This window comes from Ovis canadensis, chromosome 9, assembly GCF_042477335.2.
Source record: "Ovis canadensis isolate MfBH-ARS-UI-01 breed Bighorn chromosome 9, ARS-UI_OviCan_v2, whole genome shotgun sequence".
Taxonomy (NCBI): Eukaryota; Metazoa; Chordata; class Mammalia; order Artiodactyla; family Bovidae; genus Ovis; species Ovis canadensis.
Genome location: NC_091253.1, coordinates 95,958,669 through 95,981,526, shown reverse-complemented (window position 1 = coordinate 95,981,526; position 22,858 = coordinate 95,958,669). Strand labels below are relative to the sequence as shown.

General features: G+C 40.7%; 1 non-coding gene across 1 annotated transcript; it reads left to right on the top strand.

Annotated features, from left to right (window-relative positions):
* The first annotated feature begins 8,546 nt into the window (after positions 1-8,546).
* Positions 8,547-8,651, top strand: LOC138446338 (small nucleolar RNA U13). The gene has a single exon (XR_011259278.1). It is a non-coding gene; the product is annotated as a small nucleolar RNA U13 (small nucleolar RNA).
* Positions 8,652-22,858: the final 14,207 nt, after the last annotated feature.

The following is a 22,858-nucleotide window of genomic DNA, read 5'->3' as shown; positions in this document are numbered from 1 at the left end:
AACAGATAGTGTAGTAGGAGAATTAGTGGAGAAAAGAGGCTGAATAACTGGTTTACATGGAATACCAATCACCACCTACGTAGGCCGCTGGCGTCTTTCCATTCTCCCAAAGGAGAGGAGGCACTGAGGCCTCCCCGGTCTGATCTCAGAAGCCCAGGCAGAATTAGCAGGCTTGGTGAGTACCCACATTTCAGATGGGAATTCAGCCAGGAAAACAGGGAGCGAGAAAGAAACGACACGGGGGAATCAGTCTTTTCAGAAACTGATCCAATTTCTTCATTTTTCAGGTTTGTTTATATACCTCTTTGTTATACATAGGGATGAATACAGAGTCACACAGGGGTCAGCAGACCTGACCCTTGTCACAGTCAGGTGCTTCATATAAAATTATACAAAGGTCTTATGAGTTTCATCATCTTCTGGCCATGAGGTCTGCTGACATTTTATGGCCCTTTCTGATACTGGTCAGTTAACCAGAAAACTTCTTTTTCCAGGGGTGATTTTTTTCTTAAATCAGGCGCCACCCTCCAAATAAAGTTGCATTCCTATAGGGTGAGGGTGTAGTGAGTTACAATCAAGAAAGGAATTTACTTAACCTAAGGTTTAACATGATTAATCTTAAAGGTTAATACTTATTTCTCCTATATGCTAGTTATATTCATTATAAGGGCAGGAATATGGAGATTTAGCAGCAAATATTGGCTCAACAAATGTAAACCCTTCACCAATGTTCCCCTTAAGATCTACTTTGTCTTAAGATAGTGATAAAGTTACATTTTTACATAGCATAGTGATTTATAGTGATTTATAACAAAGTACAGTGATCTATAACAAAAGAGGATTCATTAACTCAAAAGTCTAGTATTGCTAACATCAAAAACTACTATATTTCCTTTTCTATATTCCAAATACATTGATTAATATATTCCCAGGTGCCTAAAGATATGGAGGCCTGATGGCAATTATTGACTCATCAATGAGAAAAGCCTATGCTAATACTCCAAACTCTCTGTGCTGTTTATGGCTGAGAGGTTGTCACACAAGCTAGTCAGTCAGCAGAGAGGTTTGACCTGAGACATCCTTGTCACACCCAGGGCAGGGAATTAGCAGTAATTATTGGCAGGACAAATGAAAAAACCCTTCACTAATATAATTCCTAATCAACCTACTAATGTTATACTAATAATCTTCTAACTTCTCAAAAGAGTCTGTATTTAGAAAGTTTTAAAACATCCTGTACCTCTCACAGTTGGGAGGCTGTAAATAATCACATGCGGCGAGCCTGATCAGGCAGGCCAGAGAACCTCCAGAGTTCGTAAGTTGAAACACTCTTATCACGCCCAGGAATTTTTATTAACTGGAGCTGCAAGTTAACTCCTTCTCTGAGAGAAATGGTTATGGGGGAGAGCTCCCCGTAAAGTACTCTGGTTTTGGGGGTAGATGCTCGGGAACAGGGGGTTTCCTGAGGCTTGATCACGCCTTTGCGTATGCCAAGCTTCCTTCCTCATGACCTTTGCCATGGGCGGAGTTCCTCACGCTGGCTCCCAACAGGACTTCAGTCCTGGGAGGCAGCATCTAAAGTAGCTCTGAGAAAGTACTCCAAGGAGGCAGGGCAAGGAGTCAGGACAGACAGAAGTTTGTAACAAAAGGGGAAGCAGGCAGTCTGAGCATCAAAGATTATGTTAATGAAGGAAAACCAGATATATCATGGAATTGAGTGGCTCCTCTATGTACGGGAAGATGCAGGCATCTGGGCTCACTGAACTCATTTCTTTTATAAGCATCTCAGCTCTCTGGGGCCGGCATCTTGTTTTTTCATGTCTCATGTGCCCTGGAGCTCCTCAGCACTCACTGTGGTGGGGGAGGGGTGAGGTATCAGACAGTTGCTGAATGGCAGGCATTGTTTTCCCTTTGGGGTCCCTTCACACTCAGAAATTTACATTTGGAGGCCCAAAATTGAAATGGCTGATGGTTGTGACATTCTTGTTTACTGACATGACAGGAGATATTCCACTTTCACAGGGGTCAACTAGCCACCATCTTAAGTCTTTCTGAAATCGTAACAAAGGATTTTATAACACATATTTAAATAGATAATTGTCTTAAGATCATTTCTTACCTTGAGAATCTTCTACAGCATGGCAGTGGGAATCAGTTTCATATTTCAACCAAGAAATTCTTTCCTATATTTCCTTTACATTCTGTTTTCAAATTGAAACTGTCGCTAAGCTCAACTCTCTCTTTCCTTAAGAGAAAGACACCACTGAAGGGTCACTGGGATAATTTTATAGTTAATCTAGGGTGTGGGTGTAGGTGCTTCAAAACAGAATGTGCATCCCTATGTCAAAGTTTCTGAATGGATAACTAGTCTTGGTGCACTGGGAATGCATCAGCAAAGTTTTTATCACTGTTTGGGGACTAATAGAACATAGAGGCTACTTGACCCCAATGATTAATAAACAACATATATTAACTGCAAAGCCCTTGATGACAGAGAGTGATTTGCTCATACTACAGTCCTGGGTAGAGTCAGTGAAAAGACAGGAGAAGCTGTAAGGACCCAAGATGGCATCATTTATGCTAACAGCCATACATGGCCTGGTTCATGAACTTATTAGCAAAATTCTTTGGTTAGGATATTCATATTGCATCTTCTTTATTTCCATGAGTAGGGATGGAAAGTCAAATTAAGGAGAAGCAAATTGAAAAAAAAAGGAAAGAACTTAGTCAAGCCACTGTTTTAAAAACAACATAACATGTCCTGAGGTTATTCTCTTCTTCATCTCGAAAATATTGAAGGTAAAGAAGAGACAAAATCAATATTTAAAGTGATAAAGTGATAAACTGAGGATGTGAAGAACTAAATATATTTCTAGGTTATAAGGTACACCGGATTGATTCATCTTATAGGAGTGTTGGCAGGTGATGATATTGAAAAATACCCTCTGAACTGAGAAGAAAATTTGAGGCCAAAAAAACAAATCAGGCAGCTCTATAAAATGCAATTATAAAGTTATTGTGGGCAATTTAAATGTGGGCAGGATTGGGTTGATGATGGTCCATAGGCACTTGCAGCTGTACTCTGTGCTGAAAGGGGTGCAGGAGGATTTAAAGGGGTCCTGACTATCAGGGAGAAACACGCTGCCAGGGATCTCATGGCCTCTCTCTGCATCAGCAAAAGGCATTCTTCCAGTTTTCATATCAGATGAAGGCAGAGGAAATGTTGAAGGAAACATAGGTCTTGGACACATTTCTTATGAGGCTGAGGCTCAGTCACCTAGAAAGGGGTGGGGCCTAAGACAGAGCTGACAAAGTGGAGACAGTGAGGGTAAGCCATATAGAAGAGTGCCTAACTTATTTAGAGGTAAAATATAAATGATCAGCTTTTGTTTGCCTCCTTCAAAGTATTATAATAGTTTAAAGCCTAAAGCAACTCGATGATATAGAAGGTTTTCCTTAAAGTTCTTCTTCTTAAACTCTGGTTAAGATAACCAAGGATATGAACATTCTTCTTTGAAAATTCCAGGAATATCCACATTTTCTTCTATATATTTATCTTTATGTGTATCTATTTATTCTAAGGGAAAATAGGTGGATTCATACACAATTTTGCTTTCATTTGTGCCTTTTCCCCTTTAGAGTAGTTAGTTTATGCTTGGGGATACTTTCTTAAAATTAAGAAGTTACAGAGCTTAAAATCATTAGTTTTCAAACCACAATGACATTCAGAGATAAAAGTTTTAGACTATCATAGAAGATACGATATATTTAAGAATCTCTTCTCATTTTTCATATAGATATAAATAAAGATGAGATTGTAAGAAAAATATGACATAACATTACAAAGCTTCCTTCGTAGCTCAGTCGGTAAAGAATCTGCCTCCAGTGCAGGAGACCAGGGTTCTATTGCTGGGTTGGGAAGATCCCCTGGAGAAGGGAATGACAACCCACTCCAGTATTTTTGCCTGGAAAATCCCATGGACAGAGGAGCCTGGCAGGCTACAGTCCATGGAGTCAGAGGAGTCAGTTCAGTTAGTTCAGTCGCTCAGTCGTGTTTGACTTTTTGCGACCCCATGAATCACAGCACGCCAGGCCTCCCTGTCCATCACCAACTCCTGGAGTTCACTCAGACTCGCGTCCATCGAGTCCGTAATACCATCTAGCCATCTCATCCTCGGGTGTCCCCTTCTCCTCCTGCCCCCAATCCCTCCCAGCATCAGAGTCTTCTCCAATGAGTCAACTCTTCCCATGAGGTGGCCAAAGTACTGGAGCTTCAGCTTTAGAATCATTCCTTCCAAAGAAATCCCAGGGTTGATCTCCTTCAGAATGGACTGGTTGGATCTCCTCGCAGTCCAAGGGACCCTCAAGAGTCTTCTCCAACACCACAGTTCAAAAGCATCAATTCTTCGGTGCTCAGCCCTTCTTCACAGTCCAACTCTCACATCCATACATGACCAATGGAAAAACCATAGCCTTGACTAGACGGACCTTAGTTGGCAAAGTAATGTCTCTGCTTTTGAACACGCTATCTAGGTTGGTCATAACTTTTCTTCCGAGGAGTAAGTGTCTTTTAATTTCCTGGCTGCAGTCACCATCTGCAGTGATTTTGGAGCCCCCAAAAATAAACTCTGACACTGTTTCCACTGTTTCCCCATCTATTTCCCATGAAGTGATGGGACCGGATGCCATGATCTTCATTTCCTGAATGTTGAGCTTTAGGCCAACTTTTTCACTCTCCTCTTTCACTTTCATCAAGAGGCTTTTTAGTTCCTCTTCACTTTCTGCCATAAGGGTGGTGTCATCTGCATATCTGAGGTTACTGATATTTCTCCCGGCAATCTTGATTCCAGGTTGTGTTTCTTCCAGCCCAGCGTTTCTCATGTGTACTCTGCATACAAGTTAAATAAGCAGGGTGACAATATACAGCCTTGACGTACTCCTCTTCCTATTTGGAAACAGTCTGTTGTTCCATGTCCAGTTCTAACCGTTGCTTCCTTACCTGCATACAGATTTCTCAAGAGGCAGGTCAGGTGGTCTGGTATTCCCATCTCTTTCAGAATTGTCCACAGTTTATTGTGATCCAGACAGTCAAAGGCTTTGTCATAGTCAAGAAAGCAGAAATGGATGTTTTTCTGGAGCTCTCTTGCTTTTTCCATGATCCAGCGGATGTTGGCAATTTGATCTCTGGTTCCTCTGCCTTTTCTAAAACCAGCTTGAACATCAGGGAGTTGATGGTTCACGTATTGCTGAAGCCTGCCTTGGGAATTTTGGGCATTACTTTACTAGCATGTGAGATGAATGCAATTGTGCGGTAGTTTGAGCATTCTTTGGCATTGCCTTTCTTTGGGATTGGAATGAAAACTGACCTTTTCCAGTCCTGTGGCCACTGCTGAGTTTTCCAAATTTGCTGGCATGTTGAGTGCAACCCTTTCACAGCATCCTCTTTCAGGATTTGAAACAGCTCAACTGAAATTCCATCACCTCCACTAGCTTTGTTTGTAGTGATGCTTTCTAAGGCCCATTTGACTTCACATTCCAGGATGTCTGGTTCTAGATGAGTGATCACACCATCATGATTATCTGGGTCATGAAGAGCTTTTTTGTACAGTTCTTCCATGTATTCTTGCCACCTCTTCTTAATATCTTCTGCTTCTCTTAGGTCCATACCATTTCTGTCCTTTATCGAGCTCATCTTTGCATGAAATGTTCCCTTGGTATCTCTAATTTTCTTGAAGAGATCTCTAGAGTTTCCCATTCTATTTTTTTCTTCTATTTCTTTGCATTGATCGCTGAAGAAGGCTTTCTTATCTCTTCTTGCTATTCTTTGGAACTCTGCATTCAGATGCTTATATCTTTCCTTTTCTCCTTGGCTTTTCACTTCTCTTCTTTGCACAGCTATTTGTAAGGCCTCCCCAGACAGCCATTTTGCTTCTTTGCATTTCTTTTCCATGGGGATGGTCTTCATCCCTGTCTCCTGTACAATGTCACGAACCTCATTCCATAGTGCATCAGGCACTCTATCTATCAGATCTAGGCCCTTAAATCTATTTCTCACTTCCATTGTATAATCATTAGGGATTTGATTTAGGTCGTACTTGAATGGTCTAGCGGTTTCCCCTACTTTCTTTAATTTGAGTGTGAATTTGGTAATAAGGAGTTCATGATCTGAGCCACAGTCAGCTCCTGGTCTCATTTTTGTTGACTGTATAGAGCTTATCCATCTTTGGCTGCAAAGAATATAATCAGTCTGATTTTGGTGTTGACCATCTGGTGATGTCCATGTGTAGAGTCTTCTCTTGTGTTGTTGGAAGAGGGTGTTTGGTATGACCAGTGCATTTTCTTGGCAAAACTCTATTAGTCTTTGCCCTGCTTCATTCTGCATTCCAAGGCCAAATTTGCATGTTACTGCAGGTGTTTCCTGACTTCCTACTTTTGCATTCCAGTCCCCTATAATGAAAAGGACATCTTTTTTGGGTGTTAGTTCTAAAAGGTCTTGTAGGTCTTCATAGAACCATTCGACTTCAGCTTCTTCAGCATTACTGGTTGGGGCATAGACTTGGATTACCGTGATATTGAATGGTTTGCCTTGGAGACGAACAGAGATCATTCTCTTGTTTTTGAGACTGCATCCAAGTACTGCATTTCAGCCTCTTTTGTTGACCATGATGGCTACTCCATTTCTTCTGAGGGATTCCTGCCCGCAGTAGTAGATATAATGGTCATCTGAGTTAAATTCACCCATTCCAGTCCACTTTAGTTTGCAGATTCCTAGAATGTCGAAGTTCACTCTTGCCATCTCTTGTTTGACCACTTCCAGTTTGCCTTGATTCATGGACCTGACATTCCAGGTTCCTATGCAATATTGCTCTTTAGAGCATTGGACCTTACTTCTATCACCAGTCACATCCACAACTGGGTATTGTTTTTGCTTTTACTTCATCCCTTCATTCTTTCTGGAGTTATTTCTCCACTGATTTCCAGTAGCATATTGGGCACCTACTGACCTGGGGAGTTCCTCTTTCAGTATCCTATCATTTTGCCTTTTCATACTATTCATGTGGTTCTCTAGGCAAGAATACTGAGGTGGTTTGCCATTCCCTTCTCCAGTGGACCACATTCTGTCAGGCCTCTCCACCATGACCCACCCGTCTTGGGTTTTCCTGCGAGCATGGCTTAGTTTCATTGAGTTAGACAAAGCTGTGGCCCTAGTGTGATTAGATTGACTAGTTTTCTGTGAGTGTGGTTTCAGTGTGTCTGCCCTCTGTCACAAGAGTCAGAGATGACTTAATGACTAAACCACCAACCACCAAAGGTTTTGTGAAAACTTTTTACATAATGTTTCCCTATCATATAAATGCTCAGATCCAGTAATATGGAAAATGCTATGTCACCTAATATTTAGAAGCCAATATGCAAGTGGTCTCTGTTTTTTAAAATTTCCCCAATATTCCAAAGGTCAACAACTATTCAAGATCACTGCAGATGGTGACTGCAGCCATGAAATTAAAAGATGTTCGCTCCTTGGAAGAAAAGCTATGACAAACCTAGACAGCATATTAAAAAGCAGAGACATTGTTTTGCCAGCAAAAGTCCATCTAGTCATATCTCTGGTTTTTCCAGTAGTCATGTATGAATGTGAGAGTTGGACCATAAAGAAAACTGAGTGCTGAAGAACTGATGCTCTTGAATTGCAGTGTTGGTGAAGATTCTTGAATGTCCCTTGGACTGCAAGGAAATCAAACCAGTCAATCTTAAAGGAAATCAGTTCTGAATATTCATTAGAAGGACTGATGCTGAAGTTGAAGCTCCAATACTTTGGCCATCTGATGCGAATAACTGACTCAGTGGAAAAGACCATGATGCTGGGAAAAATTGAAGGCAGGAGGAGAAGGGGACGACAGAGGATGAGTAGGTAAGATGGCATCACTGACTTGATGGACATGAGTTTGAGCAAACTCCTGGAGTTGGTGATGGACAGGGAAGCCTTCTGTCCATGGGGTCATAAAGAGTTACACACGACTGAAAGACTGAACCAAACTGAATGACAATGAGAAGATAGCAACATAAGGACATAACCTAAAATCACAGAGATGATGTATGAGAAGCGATAGTAGTACTCACACTATATAGGGTTTTGCTTTTGGCAGAGAAAACTGTCCCAGTCAACTTGGGCTACCATAAATGAAACACCAGAGTTGGGGTAGCTTAAACAATAGGCGTTTGTTTCTCAGAGTTGTGGAGACTAGTTTGAAGTCAAAGTGACAGAGGATCAGTATCAGGTGAGAGCTCTCTCCTTGGATATGTTAAAAAAAAAAAAAAAAAAAAGCTCAGTGTGAGCGTTGTGAGTAGTTTTATTTGGGGCAAAACCAAGGATGTAGCCTGGGAAACAGCAACTCAAATAGCTCTCAGAGACTGCTCCAAGGAGAAGAAGAGAGGACCTAGGACCCATGGGAATCTTGTAACAAAGGGGAGGTAGTCAGGAATGTCATAAGATCATTGTTAAAGAAAACCAGATATCTCAAGTTAAGAAATTTAGTACTTTTCTGATCCTTTTGTAGTTCATGAGCGTGATGATTGGGTGTTCACGCTGCTGCGTGACATGTGCCTCCCCGCAAACCTTGTTACGACACCGGCACATTACCCGTCTGACGTGAAAAAAAAAAAAAAAAAAAAAAGAAATTTAGTACTTTTCTATATATGGGAAGATGCAAGAGTCTGGGCCCACTGAAATCTTTTTTTATATATTTATCTCAGCTATCTGGGGCCAGTATCTTTATTATCACATTCTGAGTTTCCTCAGGATTCACAGTAGGGGGTGACATCAGATATTCTTTCTCTCCCTGCCTTCCTCAGAGTTCACCAGCTCACGTAGGAGGGCTGCAAACTTTGATGACTGTGGCATCCTTTGTCTACTGTTAATGGCAGGAAATGTTCTATTTTTCAGGTTTTTGGTATCTGCCTTCTTGCTGTGTCCCCACATGGACTTTCCTTGGTGCCTTCCATTGGAGAGAGAGAGGAAGCAAGCCCTGTGAGGTCTCTTTTTATAAAGGCACAAATTCCATCCTGAGGTCTCCACTCTAATGAGGGATCCACATCTAAACTTAATTTGAGGGCAAGAGAAGGGGGAGACATAGGATGAGACGGTTGGATGGCATCATTGAGTTTGAGCAAACTCCAGAAGATAGTGAAGGATAGAGAAGCCTGGCACGCTGCGGTCCATAGGGTTGCAGAGAGTCAAACACAACAGAGGGACTGAACAATAAAAACAGCAAAGCTTAATTAACTCCTAAACACCTTACTGTCAAATATCATCACGTTGGAAGTTAGAGCTTCAATATGTGAATCAAAAGGTAGGGGGGCCCCAATTCAACCCATAGCAGAAACTTCATTGCTTTCTGTTTTAAAAACAATCCATATATCTTTATTAGCTTAAGTTAGAAGCCTCAGTAAAATACAGCAATTATTCCTTTCAAATTTTAACGAAAGCTCCATCTAAAAAACTGCTGTCATTCATGCAGCTTTAACTCATACTGAGGTGTTAAAACAGAGTGAGAGTTTTATTCTCCGGGCTTGAATATAGCAGGAGCTATATATATGGTGGAAGCATGTGTCTTGCCTTTTCCTTTCTTGATCTACTTTACTCCAAGTTGCTGAAAAGCAACTAAGCTGAATATAGATGATGAACACTTGAGAGGAGCAGCGCTAAAGAGACACTGAAAAGGAATGTGTATTGGTCAAAATTGTGAAAGATCCTTTTAAAAAACACAAACAATTCTAAATATCTATACCAAACTGATGTTATGAATCTGTGAGTTTGTCAAATGAGCATATAATGGATAAGACCATGATCTGAAGTCCTACATAATTGGTTGGCTTTGAATTTTACTATAGGCATTCATTAGCTGTGTGACCAAGAGCACATTGTCCTCAGTAAGCTCACAGGAAGATCATTCATTAAATGAGAGAATTAACGCAAGGCATTTAGAACATTGTTTCATCTAATGAATGGTTATTAAGCATACCAGTCATGGGCCAGGTTCCTTGTTATGTGTTGTGTATTGACTGGGGACTGAAAAGGAGCTGGAACTTGACCTTTCTTACAGTAATGAAGAGACAAAAATAAGCAAACACTTGAAAATGCCTTGAGGAGCTGAACAAGTTACCACCAAGGTAGAGAAGAACACAGCTTGGAAGGAGGAGGAGAGAGGAGCAATTGACTGAGACAGTTGCGAACCTAACACTTCTCAGAAGAGATGATTTTTAAGTGAAAATTTATGGAGAAACAGGAGATACCAAAAAGAAAAAAAAGGTCTAGGGGGGGAAGCTGACACAAGATGACTCTAAAACAGGAAAACCCAACAGCATGAAAGAGCACAAGTGTTAAAATGCTGAAAGGACAATAACATGGCTTGAGGGCAATAGTGTGGGGGTGAGAACAGAACCTGGCATGAAGAAAGTATTTTCAAATGCTTTTAGCTTTTATTCTTGACATTTTAATGAGAAAGAAACAAGATAATGCATGAAAACCATCTAGTATAGTGCTTGAAACATAATGGGTGCTCAATCAACAGAATTAATTGTAGCTGTTATTTTTAGCAGTCCTAGTAGCTTTGCTATTTTCTGAAAACAGTTTTTCTTGATTTTGGTCATAGGAAGAAGTGAGCTGTGGCTAGAGGCAAGGTCTTAGTTCCCAGACCTGAAGTCCTAACAACTGGCCCACAGAGACCAGCTGTGAGGGCCTGAGCCCCTCATTTATGCCTGCTTTGTCAAGAAGGAATTCAGGTGAGGAGGTAGAAGGTAAACAGAAAGGTAAAGATTATTGAAAAAGAAAAGTACATGCGGAAAGATGCATGGAACTCAGAGAGAGAAGGGCACCTTTGGGAAGTTTAAATCCTTTAAAAGTGTTAGGTAGCTAGAATAGGAAAAAAAGGGGTCCAGAGTGGCTAGCCCAAATTACAGAGGGCAGACCCAGGGGGAGGAGGAAAAACATATAAAAAGAAGAGCCAAAATTGGGCCAGGGGCCTTTCTTCTCTTTGTGTCTTTTGGGTCAGCATGCCCTCATGCCTCAAGGGTGTATTTTCCTTTACTTTCTAAGTAAAACTGAGCTCTAACACGGAGCTGTAACACTGGTCCCCCGAGGGCTGTACCACTGGTCCAGCCATGGCTTCAAATTTTTGTCGCCATGAGACAGAACTGAGGAAACTATACACTCCCCCGACAAAAAGGAGCAGTCTTCCAGGTCATTGTCTTCTTTCTGACCAATCATTTTGTTTTGACTCCTATGGCTAATTTGCCTCTGGACCCTCCCCAGGTTGTGCTGCACCCCTCAGTTAGGATGAATCCCACTGTGGAGACTTATGGCTGCGGCTGCCACCAAGTCGCTTCAGTCGTGTCTGACTCTGTGCGTCCCCATAGACCGCAGCCCACCAGGCTCCCCAGCCCCTGAGATTCGCCAGGCAAGAACACTGGAGTGGGTTGCCATTTCCTTCTCCAACGCATGAAAGTGAAAGTGAAGTCATTCAGTCATGTTCAACTCTTAGCGACCCCATGGACTGCAGCCTACCAGGCTCCATCCATGGGATTTTCCAGGCAAGAGTGCTGGAGTAGGGTGCCATTGCCTTCTCCGGAAGACTTGTGGCAGGGGATAGCAAAAACTTATATGTCTGGCATCCCCTGTCTTTTTGACCCCAGGAAGGATTTTGTGCATGCATAGTGTCCCCTTTTTCAGAAAAGGCAGAGGAACCAGAGATCAAATTGCCAACATCCACTGGATCATGGAAAAAGCAAGAGAGCTCCAGTAAAACATCTATTTCTGCTTTCTTGACTATGCCAAAGCCTTTGACTGTGTGGATCACAACAGTTGTGGAAAATTCTCCAAGAGATGGGAATACCAGACCACCTGACCTGCCTCTTGAGAAACCTATATGCAGGTCAGGAAGCAGCAGTTAGAATGGGACATGGAACAACAGACTAGTTCCAAATAGGAAAAGGAGTACATCAAGGCTGTATATTGTCACCCTGCTTATTTAACTTCTATGCAGAGTACATCAGGAGAAACGCTGGGCTGGAAGAAGCACAAGCTGGAATCAAGATTGCTGGGAGAAACATCAATCACCTCAGATATGCAGATGACACCACCCTTATGGCAGAAAGTGAAGAGGAACTAAAAAGCCTCTTGATGAAAGTGAAAGAGGAGAGTGAAAAAGTTGGCTTAAAGCTCAACATTCAGAAAATGAAGATCATGGCATCTAGCCCCATCACTTCATGGGAAATAGATGGGGAAACAGTGGAAACAGTGTCAGACTTTATTTTGGGAGGCTCCAAAATCACTGCAGATTGTGATTGCAGCCATGAAATTAAAAGACTCTTACTCCTTGGAAGGACAGTTATGACCAACCTAGATAGCATATTAAAAAGCAGAGACATTACTTTGCCATCAAAGATCCATCTGGTCAAGGCTATGGTTTGTCCAGTGGTCATGTATGGATGTGAGAGTTGGACTGTGGAGAAAGCTGAGTGCTGAAGAATTGATGCTTTTGAACTGTGGTGTTGGAGAAGACTCTTGAGAGTTCCCTGGACTGCAAGGAGATCCAACCAGTCCATTCTGGGGGAGATCAGTCCTGGGATTTCTTTGGAAGGACTGATGCTAAAGCTGAAACTCCAGTACTTTGGCCACCTCATGCGAAGAGTTGACTCATTGGAAAAGACTCTGATGCTGGGAGGGATTGGGAGCAGGAGGAGAAGGGGATGACAGAGGATGAGATGGCTGGATGGCATCACCGACTCAATGGACATGAGTTTGAGTAAACCCCGGGAGTTGGTGATGGACAGGGAGGCCCGGTGGGCTGCGATTCATGGGGTCGCGAAGAGTCAGACACAGTGACTGAACTGAACTGAACTGAAGTGTCCCCTATGCTCTAAAGATGGGGAGTGTGTGACTTCTTGATCTTTCAACAAGGTTTAGTCCCACTCTGTCCTTGCCATAAAAGTACCCAATGTCTGGTTATTTACCCCATTACTATTGCTGGTTTTTATATCGGAGTGGGTTTGCTTGGAGAATCTCCATGGACAGAGGAGCCTGGCGGGCTACAGTCCATGAGGTCTCAAAGAACTGGACATGATTGAGCGACTAAGCACAAGCATAGATCTCAAAATAAAGGCAGGAGTTCAGTGCTAAATATGAAGTCCTGGAGTCCTTTGTCTCCTGCCTCAGGAAAGGCAAACAGAGGGTAGGTGATAAACGTCCTGACTGGCGCTCATCTTCTCACCCCAGGAGACTTGAACAGGAGGCCAGTTGTAAGTACCTAGCCTGGAGCCCATCTATCTCCTGCCTCAATCTCACTTTGAATGTCTCCTTTTGATAATGCTCTTATCTGTCTGTCTTTCTGTTAGTCTCCATGACTGTCCCTCTTGCTTTTTGTGCTTACCTTCAGAGTATCTATATTAAGCTATCATACCCTCCAGATATTCTACAAATAGCTGGTAGTCTCTTTGGAATATTTGTTTCTCAAAAACATTTACACTTTTACTTTAACCAAAGAGTTTTGCTTTATTTATTTATTAAAACCTATTTTTAAAGAGAAAGGACTAGACAAAAATTTTAAAATCGAGTTAGTTTGATAAGATACCCTATATTTGGTACTGAGAGGAATGATCACAACTCTGATTATCTGACAAAATCAGGAGCCTTGGTCTTGTGAGTGGGATTTGGGAATGAACCCAAATTTGTCCCTCTTCAAGCTCAGGGAGGAGGCCTGCTCCTCTCTGCAAACTGTCATGAATGACTGATGTGAGATTCTGGATTCTTCAGAGCTTCTTCCAAATGAACAAAAGACAGTGATGCTTGAAGTCTTGATGGCATTTAGTCAGCCCTTTAATGTGATTCTAATGGTTTGTGTGTGTGTGTGAAAATTAACAGTAAATTCATTATGAAAACCCATTTACCACAGGGTTGACACCAGCAAAAGCCTGAGGCAGCTCAGGGAATTCTGGGACATGCCATCTGTTTCACTGAACACGTCAGACCGTCCGCATCCATGCTCACTCATTGGGGTTTAATAGCTTCTTGCATAGCTCCTTCTCTCCTTGGGATATACACATTCAGACACAGAAAACCATAAAGGCCAACTGTCTTCTTTAACCCTCCGAGGCTTAGTTAGATAAAGGGGAACTGTCAAGAGCCATAGCAACTAGCTCTGTGAAAATAAAACAATAGGAAAAAGAAGAAAGAAAGAAAAGAAGTCAACTTGATGATTTAATTCAAGATCCTATTTTTCCCTGTATTGATGTTTTTGCATCAAATTTTTATGTATATTTAAAATAGAAGGTATAATTTGATTATACCTACTCTGTTATTTTTTACTGTTAATAAGTTTGTTGAAGTGTAAATGGCCTCATATACTAATTGGGTGTTCTTCCTGTGACATATGCGAACTGACTTAGAAACTAACATATGCTGTTATTACTCATAATACATCAGCTTTGTCTGAAATATTTGTACCCAAAATTACCATTTGGCATGTCTCCAAATTCAAATCCACCTTCTGCCCTGAGATGAAATTCAAGGATTTGTTTTCTGTTTTATATATTTTGGAGAGGCTGCTTTCACTGCTATAATAAGGCGTGTTCAGTGTTTACATTATAATGACTATTTATGGAGGTTTAATATGTTGCTTGTTGCAAATCACATCCGACGGAAGCTTGGCAAAGCAGCGCAGAGATGTGGGACCACATTCAACTATATTTAACATCATATCACGCAGTTGATCTTTTGAAAATCTATGGTGCTAAATGATATTTATCATAATCTTACTCTTTCATATTTTGCTTTGTAGAATTTAAAAATGGTTCTGAGTCTTATGGTATCTTTGCCAACAATTTACTAAGGTGAAAAGACAATGAGAGAATCTAAAATCAACGGCTTGATTTTTTCCATTTTTTATTGGAATATAAGTGCTTCACAGTTTTATAATGTAATTTGTTTCTGCTATACAATGGAGTTAATCAGCTATATATATATATATACATATATTCCCCTCTTCTTGGACCTCCCTCCCACTCCTACCCTCATCTCAGCCAGCTAGGTCATCACAGAGAACAGAGCTGAACTTTCTGTGCTTTATAGCAGGTTTCCACTAGTTATTTGACATATTGTAGTGTAAATATGTCAATCCTATTCTCCCAGCCTGTCCCCCCCTCTCCTTTCCAATCCTAATCTAATTTGGCCTCCCCAATTTGAGCCATGCATCCACATGCCTCTTCTCTAAATTTGCCTCTCTATTTCTGCCCTGGACATAGATTCATCTGTACCATTTTCTGGATTCCACATATATGGATTCATATATGATATTTGTTTTCCTCTTTCTGACTTACTTCACTTGATATGACAGACACTATGTCCACACATGTCTGTACAAATGACCCTACTTGGCTCCTTTTAGTGACTAACATTCCATTGTATATATGCACCACAGCTTCTTTATCCTCTTACCTGTCAGTGGACATTTGGGTCATTTCCTTGTCCCGATTACTGTAAATATGCTGTAATGGACACTGGGATATTGTTGGGGAGATAGAAGTAGTCTTGTTGAGGCTTCAGAAGCAAAGGAGCAGAGCGGGCCTCTGATTTTGCTTCTGACCTACCTGGACGCTGCCCTGACTACTGCTGTGTATGTGTCAGCCACACCTGCTGTGAGTTTTGGAAGAGAAACACAATAGATAGATAGGAAGCGCAATAGATAGGAAGTGGATCTTGGAATTTGTTACATCCCTAGAGGAGGTCTTCCCTTGTGGCTCAGCTGGTAAAGAAACCACCTGCAATGCGGGAGACCTGGCTTTGATCCCTGGGTTGGGAAAATCCCCTGGAGTAAGGAAAGGCTACTCAGTCCAGTATTCTGGCCTGGAGGATATAGTCCAAGGGGTCACAAAGAGTCAGACATGACTGAGCTGCTTTCACTCACTGGAGGAGGTCTGGCCAACCACTCCCTGGACTTAGCAACATTCCAAGATCTGCAGAACAAAGCAAACAGCATTATAAAAGTTTTAACATGATACCAGAGCTGTAGTTTTGCTTGCAAACTAATAATGATATTGGTTTGTGGCCTGGGGATTATAAGCAGGGGCTCAAGAGACAGCAGTCCCATCTCACCCATGGAGCAGACACACTGCCTGGGACCTTCTCCCAATTGGAACTCCAGACTGCTGTCACATTTGACTTCCCAGCATTGTTTAAGTCTGGGTGTCGGCAAACCCAATTTGGTGATGTGTGTATCGTTGCTCTCTTCTGCTGTTTCTATTTCTTGTTTTCTTTTAATGTTAGTACATTGAAGGTAGTCTAGATAGTTCTCTAGTAAATATTTGCATGATTTATTTGCATATAGCAAGTGGCTTATCTTGTTAACAAATCCTTTGAACCTGAGACCGAAGTAAACACTTTTGGCAAAACAAATACATGTATCTTTTTGAATTATTGTTTTCTCGGGGTATATGCAGAATAGTGAGATTGCTCAGTCATGGTAATTATATTTTTAGTTTTCTAAGGAACCTCCATGCTCTTCTCCACAGTGGCTGTATCAATTTGCATTACCACCAACAGTACAAGAGGGTTCCCTTTTCTCCACATCCTCTCCAGCATTTGTAGACTTTTTGGTGATGGTCATTCTCACTGGGGAGAAGGCAATGGCACCCCGCTCCAGTACTCTTGCTTGGAAAATCCCGTGGACGGAGGAGCCTGGTAGGCTGCAGTCCATGGGGTCGAGAAGAGTCGGACATGTTGAGCGACTTCACTTTCACTTTTCACTTTTATGCATTGGAGAAGGAAATGGCAACTCACTCCAGTGTTCTTGCCTGGAGAATCCCAGGGACAGGGGAGCCTGGTGGGCTGCCGTCTATGGGGTCGCACAGAGTCAGACACGACTGAAGCGACTTAGCAGCAGCAGCAGCATTCTCACTGGTGTGAGGTGGTACCTCATTGCAGTTTTGATTTGCATTTCTCTAATAATTAGTGATGTTGAGCATGTTTTCATGTGTTTGTTGGCCTTCTGTGTGTCTTTTTTGGAGAGATGTCTTTTTAGGTTTTCTGCCCTTTTTTCTTTGATTGGGTTGTTTCTTTATGTGATACTGAGCTGTATGAGTTTCTTATTTATTTTGGAGATTAACCCTTTGTCAGTTGCCTCATTTGCAGTTATTTTCTCCCATTCTGAGTGTTCTTCTTTCATCTGGTTTATAGTTTTCTTTGCTGTACTTCCCTGGTGGCTCAGATGGCAAAGCGTCTGGCTACAATGCAGGAGACCTGGGTTCAATCCCTGGGTCAGGAAGATCCCCTGGAGAAGGAAATGGCAATCCACTCCAGTACTCTTGCCTAGAAAATCCCATAGACAGAGAAGCCTGGTAGACTACAGTCCATGGGGTCACAAAGAGTCAGACACGACTGAGCGACTTCACTTTCACTTTCACTTTGCTGTGCAAAAGCTTTAAAATTTAATTAGGTCTCATTTGTTTACTTTTGCTTTTATTTTCATTACTCTAGGAGGTGGGTCAGAAAAGATTTTGCTGTGGTTTATGTCAAAGAATGACCTTCCTGTTTTTCTCTAAGAGTTTTACCGTGTCATCAATACATATAGATCTTTAATACATTTTGAATGTATTTTATGTATGATTTTAGGGAGTGTCCTAATTTCATTCTTTCACATGTACCTGTACAGTTTTCCCAGCACCACTTATTGAAGGGGCTCAATTTTTTCCTTTGTGTATCTTTTCCTGCTTTGTCATAGGTGCCCACAGGTACCCAGGCTTACCTCTGGACTTTCTATCTTGTTCCATTGGTCTATATTTCTGTTTTTTGTGCCAATGCCATACAGGCTTAATTACCGTAGTTTGTAGTATTCTCTGAAGTCAGAGAGCCTGATTGCTCCAACCACATATTTCTTTCTCAAGATTGCATTGGCTATTTGGGGCTGTTGTATTTTCATACAAATTGTAAAATTTTCTTGTTCTAATTCTGTGAAAAATGCCATTGGTAATTTGATAGCAATTGCATTGAATCTGTAGATTGCTTTGGGTAGTATAGTCATCTTCACAATATTGAACCTTCCAATACAAGAGCATGATATATCTCTCCATCTGTTCGGTCATATTTGATTTCTTTCATCAATGTCTTATAGTTTTACAAGAACAGATCTTTTGCCCCATTAGGTAGGTTTATCCTATGTATTTTATTTATTTCATTGCAATGGTAAATGTGATTGTTTCCTTAATTTCTCTATCTGATCTTTCCTTATTAATGTATAAGAACGTGAGGATTTTTGTGCATTAATTTTGTTTTCTTCAGCTTTACCAGGCTTCCCTGGTGGCTCAAATGGTAAAGCATCCTCCTGCAATGCGGGAGACATGGGTTTCGTTCCTGGGTGAGGAAGATTCCCTGGAGGAGGACATGGCAACCCACTCCAATATTCTTGCCTAGAGAATCCCCAATGGACAGAGGAGCCTGGCGGTCTACACTCCACAAGATGGCAAAGAGTCAGACATGACTGAGTAACTAACACTTTCACTTCCTTTCATTTTCAACTTTACCAAATCCATTGATTAGCTATAGAAGTTTTCTGGTGGCATCTTTAGGATTTTCTATGTATGTCACTTGCAAAACTTTTGCTTCTTTACCAATTTGGATTCCTTATACTTCTTTTTTTTAAAATTAGTTTATTTCATTTAATTGGAAAGTGATTACTATATAATATTGTGATGATTTTTGCTGGGTATGAACATGAATCAACCATAGGTATACATGTGCCGCCCCCGTCTTGAATCTCCCTCCCACCCCCCTCTCCACCCTATACCTCTGGGTTGTTCCAGGGCACTGGCTATGGGTGCCCTGCTTCATGCATCAAACTTGCACTGGGCATCTATTCTACGTATTGCACATGTTTCAATGCTGTTCTTTCAAATCATCCCATCCTCCCCTTCTCCTACTGAGCCCAAAAGTCTGTTCTTTATATCTGTGTCTCCTTTGCTGCCCTTAATGTAGGAATTCAGTACCATTTTTCTAGATTTCATATATATGCATTCATATACCATATTTGTCTTTCTCTTTCTGAGTTACTTCACTCTGTATTATAGGCTCCAGGTTTATCCACCTTATTAGAACTGACTCATGTGTTCCTTTTTAAAACAGAATAATATTCCATTGTGTGTATGTACCACAACTTCCTTATCTATTCATCTACCAATGAACATCTAGGTTGCTTCCATGTCATAGCTACTGTAAGCAGTGCTGCAATGAACTTTGGGGTACATTTGGCTTTCATTTCTGGTTTCCTCGGGGTGTATGCCCAGCAGCGTGGCTGCTGGGTCATAATCAGTTCTAGTCCCAGTATTTTTTTTAAGGTATCTCCACACTGTTCTCCATAGTGGCTGCACCAGTTTTCATTCCCACCAACAAATGTAAGAGGGTTCCCTTTTCTCCTCACCCTCTCCAGCACTTATTGTTTGTAGACATTTTGGTGATGGCCATTCTGATCAGAATGAGATGATACCTCACTGTGGTTTCGATTTGCATTTCTCTAATAATGAGTGATGTTGAGCACTTTTTCATGTGTTTATTAACCACCTGTATGTCTTTGGAGAAATATCTGTTTAGGTCTTTTGCCCACTTTTTGACTGAGTTGTTCATTTTTTTGGTATTGAGCACATGAGATGCTTATATATTTTGGAGATTATTTGTCAGTTGTTTCATTTACTATTATTTTCTCTCATTCTGAAGGCTGTCTTTTTCACCTTGCTTATAGTTTCCTTAGTTGTGCAAAGTCTTTAAAATTTAATTAGGTCATATGTTTTAATTTTTGTTTTTATTTCCACTTCTCTGGGAGGTGGACCATATAGGATCTTCCTGTGAGGATGTCAGAGAGTGTTTTGCCTATGTTTTCCCCTAAGAGTTTTATAGTTTATGGCCTTATATTTAGGTCTTTAATCCATTTTGAATTTATTTTTGTGTATGCAAAAGGCAAAGGAGAAAAGGAAAGATATACCCATTTGAATGCAGAGTTCCAAAGAATAGCAAGGAAAGATAAGAAAGTCTTCTTAAGTAAATAGTGCAAAGAAATAGAGGAAAAGAAAACTACAGGCCAATATCACTGATGAACATAGATGCAAAAATCCTTAACAAAATTCTAGCAATCAGAATCCAACAACGCATTAAAAAGATTATACATCATGACCAAGTGGGCTTTATCTCAGGGATGCAAGGGTTCTTCAATATCCACAAATCAATTAATGTAATACATCACATTAACAAATTGAAAAATAAAAGCCATATGATTATCTCAATAGATGCAGAGGAAGCCTTTGATAAAATTCAACATTCATTTATGATAAAAAACTCTCCATAAAGCAGGACTAGAAGGAACATATCTCAACATAATAAAAGCTATATATGACAAACCCACAGCAAACATTATCCTCAATGGTGAAAAATTGAAAGCATTTCCCCTAAAGTCAGGAACAAGACAAGGGTGCCCATTTTCACCGCTACTACTCAACATAGTTTTGGAAGTTTTGGCCACAGCAATCAGAGCAGAAAAAGAAATAAAAGGAATCCAAACTGGAAAAGAAGAAGTAACCTCTCACTGTTTGCAGATGACATGATCCTCTACAAAGAAAACCCTAAAGACTCCACCAGAAAATTACTAGAGCTAATCAATGAATATAGTAAAGTTGCAGGATATCAAATCAACACACAGAAATCCCTTGCATTCTTATACACGAATAATGAGAAAGTAGAAAAAGAAATTAAGGAAACAATTCCATTCACCATTGCAACGAAAAGAATAAAATACTTAGGGATATATCTACCTAAAGAAACAAAAGATGTGTATATAGAAAACTATAAAACACTGGTGAAAGAAATCAAAGAGGACACTAATGGAGAAATATACTGTGTTCATGGATCGGAAGAATCAATATAGTGAAAATGAGTATACTACCCAAAGCAATCTATAGATTCAATGCAATCCCTATCAAGCTACCAACAGTAGCTTTCACAGAGCTAGAACAAATAATTTCACAATTTGTATGGAAATACAAAAAACCTCAAATAGCCAAAGCAATCTTGAGAAAGAAGAATGGAGCTGGAGGAATCAACCTGCCTGACTTCAGGCTCTAATACAAAGCCACAGTCATCAAGACAGTATGGTATTGGCACAAGGACAGAAATATAGATCAATGGAACAAAATAGAAAGCCCAGAGATAAATCCACACACCTATGGACATCTTATCTTTGACAAAGGAGGCAAGAATATACAATGGAGAAAAGACAATCTCTTTAACAAGTGGTGCTGGGAAAACTGGTCAACCACATGTAAAAGAATGAAACTAGAACACTTTCTAACACCATACATGCACAAAAAAAAAACTCAAAATGGATTAAAGATCTAAACGTAAGACCAGAAACTATAAAACTCCTAGAGGGGAACATAGGCAAAACACTCTCCGGCATAAATCATAGCAGGATCCTCTATGACCCACCTCCCAGAATACTGGAAATAAATGCAAAAATAAACAAATGGGACCTAATTAAACTTAAAAGTTTCTGCACAACAAAGGGAACTATAAGCAAGGTGAAAAGACAGTCTTCAGAATGGGAGAAAATAATAGCAAATGAAGAAACTGACAAAGAATTAATCTCAAAAATATACAAGCAACTGTTGCAGCTCAATTCCAGAAAAATAAATGACCCAATTAAAAAATGGGCCAAAGACCTAAACAGACATTTCTCCAAAGAAGACATACAGATGGCTAACAAACATATGAAAAGATGCTCAACATCACTCATTATCAGAGAAATGCAAATCAAAACCACAATGAGGTACCGTTTCATGCCAGTCAGAATGGATGCTATACAAAAGTCTAAAAAAAATAAATGCTGGAGAGGGTGTGGAGAAAAGGGAACCCTCCTACACTGTTGGTGGAATGCAAACTAGTACAGCCACTGTGGAGAACAGTGTGGAGATTCCTTAAAAAACTGGAAATAGAACTGCCTTATGACCCAGCAATCCCACTTCTGGGCATACACACCGAGGAAACCAGATTGAAAGAGACACATGTACCCCAATGTTCATCGCAGCACTGTTTATAATAGCCAGGACATGGAAGCAACCTAGATGTCCATCAGCAGATGAATGGATAAGAAAGCTGTGGTACATATACACAATGGAGTATTATTCAGCCACCAAAAAGAATACATTTGAATCAGTTCTAATGAGGTGGGTGAAACTGGAGCCTATTATACAGAGTGAAGTAAGTCAGAAAGAAAAACACCATTACAGTATACTAACACATATATATGGAATTTAGAAAGATGGTAATGATAACCCTGGATGCGAGACAGAAAAGAGACACAGATGTATAGAACAGTCTTTTGGATTCTGTGGGAGAGTGCAAGGGTGGGATGATTTGGGAGAATGACATTGAAACATGTATAATATCATATGTGAAATGAATCGCCAGTCCAGGTTTGATGCATGATAGAGGATGCTCTGGGCTGGTGCACCGGGATGACCCAGAGGGATGGTATGGGAGGGAGGCAGAAGGGGGGTTCAGGATGGGGAAACCATGTAGACCTGTGGCAGATTCATGTTGATGTATGGCAAAACCAATACAATATTGTAAAGTGATTAGCTTCCAATTAAAATAAATAAATTTATATAAAAAAATTCTAAGGAACAGAGCCAAAATGGGCACAAGAAAGGACAGAAATGGTACAGACATAGCAGAAGCAGAAGATACTAAGAAGAGGTGGGAAGAATACATGGAAGAACTGTACAAAATAGACCTTAATGACCCAGAATAACTACGATGGTGTGGTCA